General features: G+C 47.8%; 1 protein-coding gene across 3 annotated transcripts in view; it reads right to left on the reverse strand.

The window, feature by feature from the left end:
• The window catches only part of SH3PXD2A (SH3 and PX domains 2A), a 223065-nt gene that overhangs the window by 146098 nt on the left and 59339 nt on the right, over positions 1 to 17628 (reverse strand). The gene's annotated exons all lie outside the window — the stretch shown is intronic.

A 17628-nucleotide genomic window follows, 5' to 3' on the forward strand; every position in this document is an offset into this window, starting at 1 on the left:
GTGTTCAGGGCCACACATCCCAGGAGTAGAGCTGCTGTCAAGCTGAGATGGAGGCGGGGGGTGTTGGGGGAGCAGCTTGTGGTTCACATGCCACGGACTCTTGCCATTCTTACTGAAATTTAGTAGGTTTTCTTAAATATTTCTCCATTTGCTATATGTACTTATGCCCTTAGGACATGTACTTCCAGAGACTCTCTTTTTTTTTTTTTAAATCATTTCTACCATGTATGGTTGTTTCCCCAGAGAGAGTCCACAGAGCTCATCATGTAGTCATTCCAGAAGTGCTCCCCTTTCAAGTTCTCCTTCTGTTCCCCCACATATAAAATCAAATAAGAATAAAAGTACAGGCCGTTCTCTCTCTCTCGCCTTCTGAGACGGCCTGCACTCTGTCTATGGAGTGTGTATCTACTTTTACTTTAAACTAAACCCCTCCACACTTTGCAGCCTCTCTTGCCTTCTGAGATGACCTGCACTCTGTCTATGGAGAGTATGTCTTCCTGAATAAATCTACTTTCACTATAAACAAACAAAAAAAGAATTAAAAGTACAGCTAAGCATATTGTCATGATCTGTGTGAGAGGATTCACCAACATCCCTAATGTGGTTATTTTTTCTGTTTCCTGGGCCCCTCAACCTTGCCTGTGTGCTAGTTGCCCACCTAGGTCAGGGGTCATCACACCCTTGGGGGCTGGTGACTCTCAGAACAGCGGCACAGCTCTGAACTTTAACATGAAGGTACAAAAACGGTAGATTTGGGAGTGCCTGTACAGCATCTCTAAAACAACTGTTAGCAAATCCTTTTTGGGGGGACGGATTCAGCAGAATTGTCTGTTCAAATGAATTCTAATATCAAACTTTCATATCATTTTTGGGAGGTGTAGATATCCTATCATTCTAGAACAACTTGTTGAAAATACTATTCTTTTCCCATTGAATTACATTAACTCCTTTGTCAAAAATTAATTACTATATATGTGTGGTTCTATTATTTCCGGATCCCCTGTGTTGTTCTACTGATAGATAGGTAGATCCGGACACCAACATCATCCTTTCTTGATTACTGTAAGTTTTTAGTTAAGACTTTATTTTCTTTAATTTTTGAACCTCCTGGAGCACAAAGTGAAAACACACAGCATCTGCTCCTAAACGGCCAAGAAAATAGTCCTCATGACACCGAGCAGAGGTTTAGTCAAGTCTTAAAATCAAAATTTTTCTTCTTCAAAACTGTTTTGGTCATTCTAGATCTCTTGCATTCTCAGACCCATTTTAGAATGAAGTGATTAATTTCTATATTAAAAGCCTCCTGGGATTTTTTTTTAAATTTGGATTTCACTGACTATATAGATCAATTTAAGGAGGAAAGCTACCTTAACAATATTGAGATTTTCAATCCATGAACATGGTAAATCTTTCCATTTAGACTTTCAGTTCACTCAGCAATATACTATAGCTTTCAATGCAGAGGACTTACACACTTTCATTAAATTCATTCTTAAGTGTTTTATGTGTTTTAAAACTATTATTAATGGTGTTTAAAATTTTCTTTTTTCCAATTGTTTGCTGCTAGTAAAAAAGTAGCCATAGAAAAAAGACATATTTACATTCAGAGGAATAAAGATAATGATGACAGCCAATTTCTTACTGGGAAAAAATACAAACAAGACAGGAGAAAGGCTTATGATGACTGTGGGGCCCTGAAGAACCTCTACCTTGACCCCAACCACAATACTGTCCCACATTAGGGAACCTCAGTCATGACCCAAGTCCAGCCAGGTCCTCATTACATAGATCTATCAGTTGGTGATCAAATAATTTATCATCCAAATTTGGGAACTACTGAGAGTGAAAGGGAGAGACAGTAGTAAATATGTCAGGATGAGAGGTACAAAACGGGACCTCCAGAACTGTATAGGTTAATGGGGTCATGTGTTTATCCTGTGAGTTCCCAGCATCCAGCACAGGTCCTGGTATAAAACAGGTGCTCAACAGATGTCTGATGGTAAAAATAACATTTATTGAGAACTTACTTTGTGTTAGGCACTGGCTTAGCTCAGTTAATCTTCATATCAATCTTTGAGGTAGGTACTACTAATACTGCCTTTTCCAGAGAAAGAAATCAACACACAGAGAGATTAAATAACTTGCCCAACAAGTAAGGTATGGAACTGGGATTCAAACCCAGGCAATCTGGCTCCAGACCCTGGTCTCTTGACTACCACAGTCCAAATGAATAAATTAAATGACAAAAAGAATTCAGAAATCCCACCATTAGGGCTGCATTTCTGTTAAATTTCCTTTAAGGTGTAAGAATGGCACATCATTAGATGATTTGTTAATGTCATTCACCACATTATCAAATAAAGACTAAAAACTATGTGCTCATTCTCACATAGGTAGATGAAGTATTTGGTAAAACTCAACATCCGTTTATGATCTTTTTTAATTTAGCAAACAAGAAATAGGAGTAAACATTCTTAATCTGTATATGTTTACCCACAGCAATCCACAATGAAGAAACATTGGGATAAAACAAGGTGCTGCTCACTACCACTACTTCCATCCATTACTGTATTAATGATCCTTCCCAAAGTGATAATGCCAGAGAAAGAAATGAGAGGCATAAAGACAGAAGGGGGAAAAAAGTCAGCATCACAACCAATATGAAGTTATGTTCAAAGTCACAGGGAACCCTCAGGAGATGCACACTTTTGGCCCTTGAAGGGTTCTGATACCCTTATTAAAAAGCAATTAACCCCTAGACGGTATAAGGCACTTGGCCTTAAAGGAGAAAATAAGATGAAAAAGTTGTGGAGAAGAACGGTGGTGATGCTTGCACATTAATGTGAAAGTACTTAACACCAATGAACTGTACACTTAGAAAAGGTTAAAATGGTAAATTTTATGTTACGTATATTTTACCACAATACAAAATGGTAAGTTTCATGTTATGTCTATTTTAGCATAATGAAAAAAGAGAGATAGAATAAGATCCTAAGACTCTACCGTATGGAGAACCCGCAGGGCAGGGACGTGGTCTAGACAGAGTCATTAAATTCTCTCCTTGTCACCACCCCAGGAGCAGTCACACAAAGACCACTGAGCAGAGCACTCAAGTCTGAAGGCTGGGCTCCCAACTGCACTGGCTGAGGAGACCCTTTGCAAGGCACTCATCCCCCACTGCATAACGGGGGAAGATGATGCAACTCATAGGGAAGGTATGAGAACCTGGAAAAGATGCTGCAGTGGACGCGCTGTATACACAGAAAGAGGCGGTGCAGGCATGAGCTGCTCAAAGAGTTCCCAGGACAAGGAGCAGTTGAGAGTGGGTGGCCAGAAGGGATATGGGCTCTCCTGCCAAAATCACTAGAGTCTTCTCTAGTGTCAGGTGGGCCCTTTGCTTTGCTGAAAGTCTGAGATGAACAACTCAGGGCAATAGAGGAGACTTCGGGTACCACCTGGGTCCTTCCCCACTCTCTCCCGCCATCTTCCCACAGATGCTGAAGACATTTTGAACATCTTGAACAGACTTGACACCCCCAATAACCCTGAAGCAGCAACCAGGGAGAGAAACGGAAGGTAGAGAGGACCCATCCACCCTGGTAAGGAGCTGCCTGTATTGGATGCATTTGGTTGCTGGGACCGGCCAACGCCATGCTGAAGCTAAGACTTGGGGTGCTGGAATACATACCAACTGTGCCAGAGAGCCCATCTCAGTCTCCAAAGTCCTTAACAAGCCAAAGAAGTTCTTCTTGACCATCTTCTGGAAAATATGCAAGCCTTCACTATTTCAAATCCTTCCCAATCAAGCCATCACCATGACACTACATGCACTGAAGGAATGGGATTAGGAAGCGGGTGAGTCCCGGTCCACGATCTGACTGGGAGCTGGGAGAGCTACACTGGCATAAGGGGTTTACCTAGTAGTGTCAGGTGAGTATCAGCCTACTGAGAAGCGTAAAAAGCCATGCGATGGGGGTTCAGAGAAGGACAAGATCAGCGTGGCAACTGTGAACAAAGCAGACTTCTCAGAGGAGGACACATTAGATGTGGGCCTTGCATAAAGGACAGCTGGAGAAAGGGAAGGGTGGTGTTCCAGAGGGAGTGTTGAGATTGCTAGATGGAGCAGTCAGATTGAAGTAAACTGACTCGTTCATGAATTCCATGAAATGCTGCCATGTGTTGGAGAAAGTGGTGGGATCCAGGGTGGAGGTCCCTGATAATTTATTCCAGTGATTTTGGGATGACCACACAGTTGGCACCAGAGCAAGATCAGGGCAGAGGCATGATGTGCTGAGCCACAGGGGGAGTCAGGGCATTCTAAAGCATCACTGGAAATGGGATGACATGGACAAAAGGTCAATTCCAGAGCTCATCTCGAGGATGGTACCGTGTATGGATGGAGTCTCTGGGGTGGGGGGTGGCAGGTGAGATGCCCCAGCTGCTTAAGTAAGAACACTTACTCACTAAACTGCTGTTAAAAGGCTTGCTGGGTCTGGTGTCGGGTGGGTCCTTTGCTTTGCTGAAAGTCTGAGATGAACAACTCAGGGCAATAGAGGAGACTTCGGGTACCACCTGGGTCCTTCTCCACTCTCTCCCACCATCTTCCCACAGATGCTGAAGACATCTTGAACATGTACTTACAGACCACTGGTTTGAAGGGAACATCAAACCATTATCCTCTTCAGGGAACCCACATACTTCAATTTGGCCTTGCCTATCCCAAGGTCACCTCTCCAGGAGGCGTCAGCTTGGCATCCTGTGCACAAATGCATTTGGAGCACACACTCTCAATCAAGTGTTTCTTGACTCTGAGTCTGACTCTGCAACCTCGGTGCTAGGAGAGCTCCTGCCCTCCCAGAGCCAAGACCTCATGACTAACGAGACCTGGGGGTGGGGTGGGTCACACTCTCACGAGTGCCCCAACCTCTGCATCCACCACCATCAACCACGCAGAGGCAATCAACTAGCAGGAGCTGGGTGCTCAGAAAAGATCAGTGAATTGATCCTCCCCGGCCACCTCTCAGGGCTGTTAAGAGAATCAAACAGGATTAGAATATTGAGCAATTATCAAGGCAAAAACTGAGCAATTATTATGTGCCATCCACAAGGTAGGTGTGATTCGCCCTATGTTTTATAGACAAGGAGACAGGTGCACAGAGAAGTTAGGTAACTTGCTCGACAACACAGAGCAAGGGAGTGACAGGCCAGTGAAGCCCAGGTCCAGGAGCTTCCCAAAACGATGCAATTCCCCATTGGAGGCAGGGCAGCAGACAGGGTCCCCCAGATGCATGTACAAACCCTCTTCCCTACATGTGATCAATACCACTGCTATGATTTATCTATTCCTTTTCTTTGAGTGCCTTTCTTGAAAAACTTAAATCCTTATTTTTGTTCTATATTCATTTCCAATTACTGCTATAACAAAGTGCTACAACTTAGTGTCTTAAAACAACACAAATTAATTTTCTTAGAGCACTGGAGGTCAGAAGTCCAAAATGAGTCCAAAGGGGCTAAAATCAAGGTGTCAGCAGAGCTGTTCCTTTCCTGAAGCTCTAGGGGAGACTCCATTTCCTGGTCATTTTTAGGTTCCAGAGGCCACCTATACGCCTTGGCTCATGGCCCCTTCCTCCGTCTTCGAAGCACATTAACCTCTGTTTCCATTGTCACATCTCCCTCTCTGACTCTCCTGCCTCTTCCCTAGAAGGACCCCTGTGATTACATTAGGCCCACCTGGATAATCCAGGACAACCTCCCAGTCTTAAGATCCTTAATCAAATCTAAAAACTCCCTTTCACCACACAACATTCCCAGGTTCCAGGAATTAGAATGTGGGTATCTCTGATGCGGAATGTTATTCAGCCTATCAAAACCCATATCCAAAGCAATAATATGTATGAAATTGTAAGTGTACTGGGATGTATTCTAACTGTATTAACCTGCTAGGGCCGCCATAACAAAGTGTCACAAACTGAATGGCTTAACCAACAGAAATATATGGTCTCACAGCTCTGGATGCCAGAAGTCTGAGCTCAAGGTGTTGGCAGGGTTGGATCCTCCTGAGTCTGTGAGGGAGGCTCTGTTCCATGCCTCTTCCCTAGTTTCTGCAATTTGCTGGCAACCTCTGGTGCTCCTTGGCTTGTAGAAACATCACCCTTTCTCTGGCTTCATCTTAACATGGTGTTCTCCCTGTGCACATGTCTGTGTCCAAATTTCTCCTTTTTAGAACGATATCAGTCATTGGATCAGGGGCCCACCAGTATGACCTCATCTTAACTAATTACATCTGCAACAATCCTGTTTCCAAGTAAGGTCACATTCTGAGGTACTGGGGATTAGGGCTTCAACACATGAATTTGGGGGAACACGTAAGACTTCAACTCCCTACACCAACACACATTGAAACAATACATAACTATTAAAAGATACAGCATCTGCCTGTATACTAAAACCATCTCTTCCTGAACTCCCAGCAGTGCCTGCACAACATTTTGGAAAATGTGAATAATAATAATAAATGGTACGTAGCTAGTCAGATCTGGATTCAAATCAGTTTCCTCATCTGTGAGGAGAGGGTGAGTGAGAGGATTCAGTGAGATAATGCATGTAAAGTGCTTGGCCCAGAGCCTGGCCCAGGCTAAGTGCCCCCAACTCATGAGCTATTATTACCACTGCTGTCAGCATCACCACTCTTGCTCCGACACTGGTCCCTAAAGCCAGGGCAAATGCTTGGGAACTACACAGCCCTGAGGTCAGAGAGGCAGCGGGGCGACAATGAGGGACACATGGGTCTGAGACGTGCCTTGGCCAAGCTTGGCCCTGCTGTGAGTGTCTAGGGGCCCCGGGGGAGCTGCCCAGCTGGTGTGTGTGGGTTGGGCTTGGGGAGGAAGCCTCTAGCTTTTCCAGCAGCTCATCAAGTGCCTGGGGGCTGGCTTGGACATGTTTGTTTGACATTGACAAGGTGGGGCCCAGCTGCCGGCCCAACATCCGCAGCAGAATGCATGCAGTGAAGAAAGCAGGGATGTGCAGGATGGCGCTACCCCAGCGGACCTCCTCAAGCCTAGAAGGCATCTAAACTGGAGGCTACCCTGCCTCCCCATCAAACTACCCCCATGAAACTACCCCCCCCCCCGAAAACTAGCTCATTTCACACACTCCCACTATGCAGACCCACAGGCTTCAGAGAAGAGCATCGGACAGAAGTCAAGAGTGGAGGGTTCCAGTGCCTGCCTGCCAAGGCTTGCTGGGCAACTGGGGCAAGTGGCCTGGCCTCTCTGGGTGAGAATGGCCTCATCTGTGAAATACTGGTCCTGCCTCCATAGGTGTTGAAGATCCAGGGAGAAGACATGCAATAAAGTGCTGCCAACGGCCAGACATGGTTATTCCTACATAAGTTCTCTGAGCCTCAGTCTACTCATCTGTGAAATGATGTCAAGCCTCTGTTTCTCCTTGCTGGGGGCGGATGTAAAATTGAAAAGAGAAAATGTATATTTAAAGTGTCTTAAAGCATGCCAGGCATGGAGAAAACCATCAGAAGCAGTTGCCTCTCTTGGCACTGTTTTACCATTATTTTACTACTCTCGTAAGTGATGGAATGCTTGAGCTCTGAAGTCAGAATTCTAGCTTATTCTTTCTTGGCTATGTGACCTTGGCCAAGTCACTTAAGTCTCTGGGATCCAGTTTTCTCATCTATAAAGCGGGAATGAGTGAAAACAGCCACCCCATGGTGGTGTGTGGACTGAATGGGGTTACACAGGTGAGCACAGTGCTTGGCTTGTATACGTGCATGATAAATGCACTTTTTCAAGATGAAGAGGCTCCAGTGTATATATCTTCCCATCTCCATGCTCTCCTCCAGCCCTTTCTGCTTTTGGGGAGCTGCTCAGGGCTGTCAGCCAGGCCACCCTGCCTCACTGTCGGTGGCTGAAAGGACTTCAGGGTCCTTCACCTGTAACTTAACCCTTTGCTGCTTAAGGCTCTTGCACTTTGTTCCAACACGAGATCACTCATTCTCCCCATGGCCCAGAGGAAAGGGCCCAATGCTATAGCAGCCAACCACCTGGGAAGCTAGTGACTAACGGGGCTGGGTCAGAGATCCTGGATGCAGTCAGCTCTGAGCCCGGCTTTAGCAGAACGGGTAGAGCTTCCCCAGGACCCACAGAGCCTGAGACGTGGCTTCCTGCTGTGGAACTGGAGCTACACCCCAATCCCCTCTGCAACACCCCGTGTGTCAGCCCTTATTGCTTGCTGGACCCTCTTTCTTCTAATGCCCAGGCAAGTGGGGGTCAGGGGGCGGGGCATGGAGAGTGAAAGCTGGACAGTGTGATGAGTGGGCTGGAAGGGTCATCTGGACCAGGAGGAAGAGCTTGGACTTCCTTCTCCAGGCAGAAGGGAGCCCCTGCAGGATGCTGAGCAGGGGGAACCCTGTGAACGTGGAGTTCTGGAAAGGTAAATCCGCCCAGTACATAGGATGGAGCAGTGGGGAAAGAGACATCTGTGTGTGGGACAGATCTCCCGAGAAACCCTGGCTCCAGCCCAGGATGTCAGCACCGACACTCCCCACAGAGAATAAGGTCACTAAGATGAACCTGCCCACACTGGGGTGACGGTTCCAGCAGGGTCCTGGCTGAGGTCACTCAATTCCCACCTGGTAGGGAGGTGTCTCTCATTATCCCCTAGCCTCACCAGAGACCCCTCCCAAGGTCTCAGAACTGCCTAACACTTCCGTCTCCCACACGAACCTCTGAGGACCATCAACAAAGAATGAGAGGCCCTGAAGGAGGTGAAGTGGGGAGGAAGGACAACAGACCTCCTCCTTCTCTGTCAGGCTGAACCACACCCCCAGCCCCAGTGTTTCCCCATCCTCTCATCCTGATCATCCCTCCTAATGGCCCAGAACTGGTGTCCCCAACATGCCTTAGCCACCACGGGATCAAAGTCAGGCCAAAGTTTGGGACAAAGACAGCATGCTCTTGGCGGACATGAGGCCAAGACAGACCCTTGGTGGTCCTGGGCCCAGACTGCTGATCAGGCAGTGAGATTCCAGAGCTGCTCCCCCGATGCTGCCTTAACATGCTCAGAAAGAAGCCAAGTGGGACACTTCCAATCGACAATCCAACATCCTTGCCTTCCTCCTTCCCCTTCTGCATGCGTCTCGTTTCCCCATTTTTAACTCCATTGCAAACGAGCAAGGGTACATCCGGGCCCCATCCTTATCCCTCCTCGCCAAGTCTTGTGCAAGGTTGGGGTCACCAGGCAGAGTCCGGCACTCCCATGTGTTCTGGCCCTATCCGCATGGAACCTTCGCTTCCCAAGAGCTCGCCTCTCACCTGCCTGGGAGTGACCCTGGAGCTGCTAGAAGCCGCCAGTGAGACCCATGCTGTTTAATGGATCTGGAAAAAGCCACGCAGTCCCAGGGAGTTCCTGCCAGGAGCACTGCCGCACTAGGTGACACGGTAGGTCACCTGTCTACCCTCCCACATCCTCCCCTGTCAGACACTCCACAGCACAACACCAAAACACACCTGAAGCCTCTTTGAAGGTTCTGGTGAGGAGAGCGCTAAGTACGCACCATCTCTGACACTGCTGCTGCCATCTGCTCCCCTCTTATGGTTTCATCTGGGCTTGGAGCCCTTTGTTAGTTCTGCCTCCCACGGGACACGAGTCCATTCATGACCTCGCCCAGACTGACCTCTTTGGTAGCATATCCTGCTACTACCACACGTCTCCCCACCTGCCCCTCCCTGGACACAACATGCTGTTCCACAGCTCTGTGCCTTTGCACCTTCTGCTCCTCTCACCTGGAATGCCCCACCCTAGGCGATCTCCTGCTGTCACCACCTTTGAGGCCCCTGCACAGCTTTATTCCTCATTTATTCCCTTCTCTACCTTGCTTCTGTGGTTTGGTCATACTTCTTGAACCACACTTACTACTATATCATAATTATTTGTTTATATATCTGCCTCCTTTCAAAAGCCTTTGAGGTTCTTGTAAGCAACATCTGTGCCTCAATATGCCCATTGTCCATCATAGTGTCTGACACATGGCTGGGCACACAACTAGACTACATTTCCCAGCCTCCCTTGCTGTGAGATACAGTCATGTGACTGAACTTTGACCAATGGAATATGAGCGGGGGTGATGTGTGCCTCCTCCAGGCAATCCATAAAATCTCCATGTAATCTTTCACACTCTCTCTTCCCTTCCTTGCTGAGTAGATACAGAGATCCGAAGGGGATGGAGTCACCAGACAGAAGAATCTGGGTTCCCTGAGTGATTATCTGGAGCAGAGCCCTCTAGTAACTTGTTTTGGTCTATGACATGAGCAGGAAATAAAACTCTACTGTACTGAGTCACCAAGAGTTTGTTACACAGCAGTTAACTTGAATTTGTCCTGACTAATGCAAAGGAGCTCTCATTCAAGGTCTGTTAAACCAAACTGTAAGAAGGAAGACTTAATATAAAATGCAGAAACCATCTGCCCTTAGGTCCAATCAAGTCAGGCATTACATTCCTACATGATTGAACTATTCCTGAAGCCAAGCCATTACCCCTTCTCCCCTTGCCCTATCCACCAAATCACATGTACAGTATTTAACTGTTTGCTTGTTTGTTTTGGGGGGGAGGTAATAAAATTTTTTAAATTTATTCATTTATTTGTAATGGAGGTGCTGGGGATTGAACCCAGGACCTCATGCATGGTAGGATGCACTCTACCACTGAGCTATACCCTCCCCTCTACATGTGCAGTATTTAGAATGCCAAGCATTCCCCAGGAAGGACTGAGAAGGGTGGGGATTGAGGACCTGCTAGATGACCTGTAAAAGTCATTATAGGTGAATGAGCCCCAACTTGAGATCCTGGTTCCACAGGTTTGTAGAAAGCACACAGAGGCACAAAGTTGAATTGCTGAGAGGAGCCTCCTCCTCCCTACACAGGCATTAACACCCCAGACACATGACCATTCAAGCTCACAGGAACATACCATCTCTCTGAGGCAGCCCACACCACCCTTGGCCACTTCTGAGAAGTGCAAGGACAGTGGTCCTCACACAGAGCCCAGGTTCGCCAGGCCAAAGTCCCACCTGCTCACAAGGGGCTTTGGCCAAATGGAGAGGGATCTCACTTGGACAGAAGGAAGAAAAAGAAAGGGATGGAGGAGGCTATAGCTGAGAGGTAGAGTGCCTGCTTAGCATGCACAGGGTCCTGGGTTCAATCCCCAGTATTTCTGTTAAAAATAAATAAATAAACTTAATTACCTCCCTATAAAAATAAAATAAAAGAGAAAGGAATGAAGAAGAAGGACTCCAAATGTACCTTTCCAATCCTCCATGCCCTCACTACTCAAGGTATGATCCTAAGACTAACCATACCATCATCGGAGAACTGGGTGGAAATGCAAAATCTCAAGCCCCACGCAGACTGCTGAATCGGAATCTGCATTTCAACAAGATGCTAAGTAGTTTGTGTGCACAGTAAAATTTGAAAGCCCTCACTTTGCCGTAAGGATTCTAGCTAACCCCTTCCCCCCCCTCATAAACCAAAGATATTCTTTATTTCATGCATAAGACTTCTTTAAAATTAAAAAATAGTATTATTTTTTCCTAAGACAAAAATCTTCTATAGCAATGTTTATAAACATTTTACAACAATATACAAAAATATTTTGTGTAAGTAACATATGCACTTGGTAACAAAATTTCAAAACAATATAGGAAGAGTCCAAAATGGAAAATTAAATTTTCCCCTAGAAAATATGTTTTCTTATGTCACTAAATTTGGGCTATTCCAAAGAAAATGTTACTAAAACCAAGAAGAGAAAGAGGGAGAGAAAGAGGTACTTTATTAATCTTCATTCTCATCCTCTCTTTCATTAGAACATGATTTTATCTTTTTTACAAAGATAACAACTATTTAATCATAGATTTCTTACAATACGAATACCTTCCTCTTGAATATATTCTTGTTGGACATTTTGATTCAGGATAAGCACAAGATTAAGAATAGAGGAAATTGAGTCTATTTTTAATGAAATTAGTCTTATCACAAAAGTCATGTGGTCTAGGAGATGTTGCTGTGGCCATCTTTGGAAATAATCTACCAGAAGTATTTATAAGAATTTTCAATCCAAAGATGAATTATTTTCATTATTAGAAAATGTGCTTTCATTAATTTCTCTCCCTCTCTGTTATATTCTCTGTTCTCTTATTTAGGAACTCCTGTTTGACAAATATTGAACCTTCTGAGTTGATCTTCTGTGCTTTGACTTTTCTTCCAAGTTGTATTTTTTATCTTTAAAAGATTTCTTTATTTTTTCTCCCCAGATCCTCTACTGAATTTCTTATTTTGCAATGACATTTTAAATTTCTCAGAACTCTTTAGTATTTGCATATTTTTCTTAGCATTGTATTCTTGTTTTCTAGATGCACCTTGTTCTATAAGATTTTTGAAGCTGAAGGTTCCTTTTTATTTCAACGTATCTTTAACAAGTGTTCCCAATAGCAAGTCCAGCCTATAAGCAAAGATGGGCACCCAGGAGTGGGGATGGGAGCTACGCAGCAGTGAAGTCTTGTCTCTGGTGTGGAGAAGCAGGCTGTAGGCCGTTCTCACCCTGTTCCCTACACTCAGTGCCAGCTCGCCGTGCATCCATCCATTCCTTCGATAACAATTTCCTGAGCACCTGCTATGTGCCAGGCACTGTTCTAGGCACTGGGAAAACAGAAGTTAAGGAACAAGCAAGATTTTGCTCTCCTAAAGCTCCCATTCCAGCAAGGGTGTGTAAACAACAGACAAATAGTTCAATGAGACAATGACAGATAGTGGTAAGTGTCCTGAAGAGAACAGAATGTGACCATGTGACAGAGCTGGGGGCTCTCTGAGGAAGTAAGTGGTCAAGGAAGGCCTCTCTGGGAGGTGCCATGTGAGGTCAGAGTGCCCAGAAGGAGGCAGCTGCTTGAAGACCTGGCGGAGGGCGTTCCAGGCCGAGGGGACAGCAATGGCAAAGGCCCCAAAGCAGCACTGCACTTGGTGTCCCAGGATCAAGCAGGGTGATCATCGAGCTGAGAGCCAGGGAAGGAGACAGGTCTGGAAGGGCAGGCGGGGGCCCCTACCTGGGGCCTGAGGGCAGCGTAAGGATTTGGGAGTTCATTCCCAAAAGAAAGGAAGTCTTTCAGAAGGGTTACAAATGGGGCGGGGGCGATACGATCTGATTTATGTTTTAGAAGGATGACTGGCTGGTGGGCAGACAAGAGTGTGAATGGGAGATCCCTGAGGAGGCCGGCTGGGCTGCCCAGGCGGAGGTGATGGGGATGGAGCAGGGCTGGGGCAGAGCAGACGCAGGGAAAGGGTGGAGCTGGGCTGCATTTTGAGGGTGCACAGACTTGGTTTTGGGTGGACACAGCACATGACTGGCCAGGTTTAGAGTGGTCCCAGTTGGGTTTGAATCCCTTTGGCACCTCAGGTGCTCCACAGCGGACCTGGGCATCCCAAGTGCCCTGCTGTGGCCTGATGCTGCATCGCTGCCTTGACGGCTCCCTTCCTGGTCACTGAGGTCAGCCTTTTAGCCCACAGGAGGCTTTTCTCACAATTTCTCCTTTCTAGAATAGCCCCTTAGGCCAAGGGCTTCCTATGTCTCTTCACAATCTGCGGAAGAGGAGGGCAAGGTGGAGCCCAGATGGAAAAAGAGAAGAATCCTTGAAGCAAAAACTAAAACTCAGGCAGAGTTGCCAGAGGAACCTAGTAAAGCAGCTCATGCAGTGAGGCAAGCCACCCAGGCCAGCCTCGCCCTCCCCAGGCTCTGTGGCAACTCCTTTAACGAGGCTTTCCTTCCTGGGGGGAGAACCTGGCTCCTGCCAGGGAACCTGGAAATGCAAGAGGAAACGCTCCCAGCAGAACCCACCCTGGCGCCCAGCTGCAGGCTGCTGGTCCAGGTGGCAGCGCTGCTGCTGACCCAGGTGGTGGCTTCCTCTCGGCGACCTCATAAACCCAGCAGCTGCCCACCTAGGACGAGCTGCAGGAGGAGGAGGAAGGGCACCAGAGAAAGGGCTTGGCTGCTTGAGGATTGCTGGCACCTGTGTGCCTCCCTGCCAGGCTCCATCCTCCACAGAAGCAGGGATCCCCTTGACCTTGGCGCGTGCTGGGCAGTCCTGCCTCCACGTTTACACACGCCAATCTCCCTGCCTGGAAGCCTCCTGAGTCCACTCAAATCCAGCCCTTCTCCTGGACTCATGTCCAGTTCCACCTTCTCCATAAAACCCGAGGCAGGAGGAAGGAAATCTAGTGTTTATCAGACACCTACTTCTATTGACACCATTTTATTTATTTAAAAAAAAGTACCTGATGTCAATTACATCTCAATTAAAAAGAAAGTATGTGAAGCAAATGTGGCAACATGTGATCATTTGTTAAATCAGTAGGTCCACTGATGCATTATATTATTTTCTATAGTATAAAAAAAATTCATAATTAAAAATAAACAGTAGAGCTCATACAACTAAATAACAAAAAAACCCCAAACAACCCAATCCAAAAATGGGCAGAAGACCTAAACAAACATTTCTCCAGTAAGACATACAAATGGCCAACAGGCACATGAAAAAATGCTCAGTATCGCTAACTATCAGAGAAATACAAATCAAAACTACAGTGAGGTATCAGCTCACCCCAGTCAGAATGGCCATCATTAAAAACTCCACAAACAATAAATACTGGAGACCGTGTGGAGAAAAGGGAGCCGCCCCCCACTGCATACACACACACACACACACACACACACACACACACACATTGTTGGTAGGAATGTAGTTTGGTGCAGCCACTATGGAAAACAATATGGAGTTTCCTTTTAAGGAAACTAAAAATAGACTTACCATATGATCCAGCAGTCCCACTCCTGGGCATATATCCAGAGGGAACTCTAATTCAAAAAGATAACATGCATCCCAATTTTCATAGCAACACTATTTACAACAGTCAAGACATGGAAACAACCTAAATGATGTATATCAACAGATGACTGGATAAAGAAGTTGCAGTATGTGTGTGTGTGTGTGTGTGTGTGTGTGTGTGTGTGTACACATACACATACAGAGAAGCAGCTGGAAGGGGCCACACTGGAGCACCTGGTAAGAAGGCTGTAGATGCAAGTTAGTAATCAGGAGGGTTGACCGAGGGGCCAGGGGCAGAGAGGAGGGATCTGAAGGATTGAGAGATGGTGCTGTGACTGGGAGACGGAAGGCGGGAGGAGGGGAAGGAGAGGGGAGTGGACTAGATAGGAGCCGGGTTTGGAACACGCTGAGGTGCAAGCATACATGTTACTTATAAATGGAAACGTCTCAAAGGGTCAGCCTGCGGTCAGCTCACAGTCCATCTGTCTCCACCCCCTCAGCCTCGCCCTGGACCCGGTGACTTGCCCATAGCAGGTGCTCAACAAACATGGTCAGGTGCTCACCCTGCACCCACCCTCTAGTTGACAGAGACTGGGAACAGAGAACTGGCCCTGGCTAAGAAAAGATGCCCAGGGAAGAGCAGAGCCCTGCCCTGAGCCTATTCCTGGTGCCCTACCTGACCCAGATCTCTGACAGCTGATGGGGTATTTTGGGGGCTAGCCTGACTCTACAAGGGCCACTCCCTTTTCTGGGCAAATGCCCACTGCTCAGCTATTTCTAGCGGCAGCAGCAGCAGGGCAGGTGTGGCCCCGGAGGAACAGCTAGCACAGAGCAGAAAGGGATTAGGTGTTGGAACAGACAGATGAGACCCTCTGTCCAGCCAGAGAAAGGGAAGAGCCAGCCTTAGGTTCCTGTCCTCCACGTCCCCAGCCCTACCCTCAGGAACCCTGAGCCTGACTCTCTGGAGAAGCCTGGGTGAGGGCTGAGAGCACTGCCAGGCCTGGGGAGGGGAGACTGTAGTCACATGTCTTCTGGGAGGAGGAGGAACCATTGGCTGGCCATCACAGGTGCCCTCTGGAGGCAGGGCAGCCTCCCCACCAGGATGCCAAGGTATCACCAGATTCCAAAAGGAATGTCTATATATGAGCCACTGTCAGGAAAAAGGTTAATTACAAGGCCCCACAGTCCCCTGAGAAGGGGGAGCAGCCCCACTCCCCACCATGAGCTTTTGCCTTCAGGGGTGCAGACTTCATCATAGTCTGTCAACCACGATGCAGCCCGCATCAGGCCCTCCCTCCCCTTCTCCCAAACTCCTGCTTGGGATGTGCAGCATCCCGGGGAAAGACACAGACAAGAGAGACCGAGAGACTGATAAAGACATACTAGAGCCAGAGAAAATGCCTCCAGAAAGGAGGCTGGGGAAAGGCCACAGGGACAAAAGAGCCACAGAGCCACGTCCAGACTCAGAGACCCTGGGAGAGACAGAGATAACAGAGAATCTGGGGAAAGAGAGAGGCAGAGAGAGAACACCATAGGGAGAATCCAAGATTCAAGGGCAGAGAACAGGAAATGAACATATGCACAGAAACTGACAATTTCTCTCTCTGCCCGGCCCAAACCTTCCCCAGCCTGGGCAGGGGTCAGGGCGGCACCCACCTCCAGCAGCCAGCCCAGCCCCACCTGCTCTGCAGCAGAAGCTTTCCTGGCAAGGGAGAGAAAGCCCCTCCCAACCCCCCGACGTGCCAGAGTCTCCCAAGCCTGCTCGCCAGTGCTCTGGCCCAGGTAGGGGCCACATCAAAGCTACAAGTGACAACAGACAGAAGGGTTAAGTGTGTGGATTCCAGAGCCAGACTGCCAGTCTGAATCCTGACCCCTCATCTGCAGAGAAATGGCTTCTGCAGCCCCACCCTCCCACACCTTGGTTCCCAACTACACAGCCAAGAAACCTAGGTGTTCCAACTAGCCCAGTGTCCTAACTGCACATAAAAAACAGGTAATATGATGGAGAGAATCTCACAGCTTTGAGTCCTCCTACACATGGTAGAGTTCTTGGCCATTCTCTCCTGTCTTGGTCCCCGCCCAGCTGCACTGTAGGATGGAGGGAGAAGGTAGGGCCCAGCACCTGGGGGGCACACATAGAGGGCTTCCTCTCCACCCTCCCCCTGGGGATTCCTCCTCACAAGTTTCCAAGATGAGGGCTGGAGCCCTGGGAATCTCGGGATAAAAACAACCCCATCTCCTTGGGGAGCCAGACAGGCCGGCCTTCACCAGAGATACCCTCGGGAGACCAGCCCGGCACTGTCCCAGCGGGAAGAATGGCTGCTTGTCATGCACCAGCACCACCCTCTCTGCAAGCATCGCAGCTCCAGCCTGTACACCAGCCTCACGCTTCCTGTTTGGGTGGTTTTTAAAGGTATATCTGAATGCGGTCCATTTAGCCCCAGGGACGCCCCCGCGCCCGCCCCATTCCTAGCCTCCTCCCCTGCCCCACAGCCAGCACTGAGCTCAGCCATCCAGCGTGGCTGAACTGGCCACTTTGTTCTGCTGGGCACCAGATAAACGCTCCCTAATTAGCAGACGGAGCCAAACCCTGGCTGGCATTTGGGGCTGTCTCCTGGCCAGCCCTGGAGCATTCATTTACTGCAGCTTAGGGGTGCTAAGACCCTTTCGTGGCTGCGAAAATGTTCCCCTAGTCCAGGCTGGATGGACACAGCGTCCGTGGGGAAGTGATCATCTTAATAATGC

The sequence above is a fragment of the Camelus dromedarius genome, chromosome 8 (genome assembly GCF_036321535.1).
Source record: "Camelus dromedarius isolate mCamDro1 chromosome 8, mCamDro1.pat, whole genome shotgun sequence".
NCBI lineage: Eukaryota > Metazoa > Chordata > Mammalia > Artiodactyla > Camelidae > Camelus > Camelus dromedarius.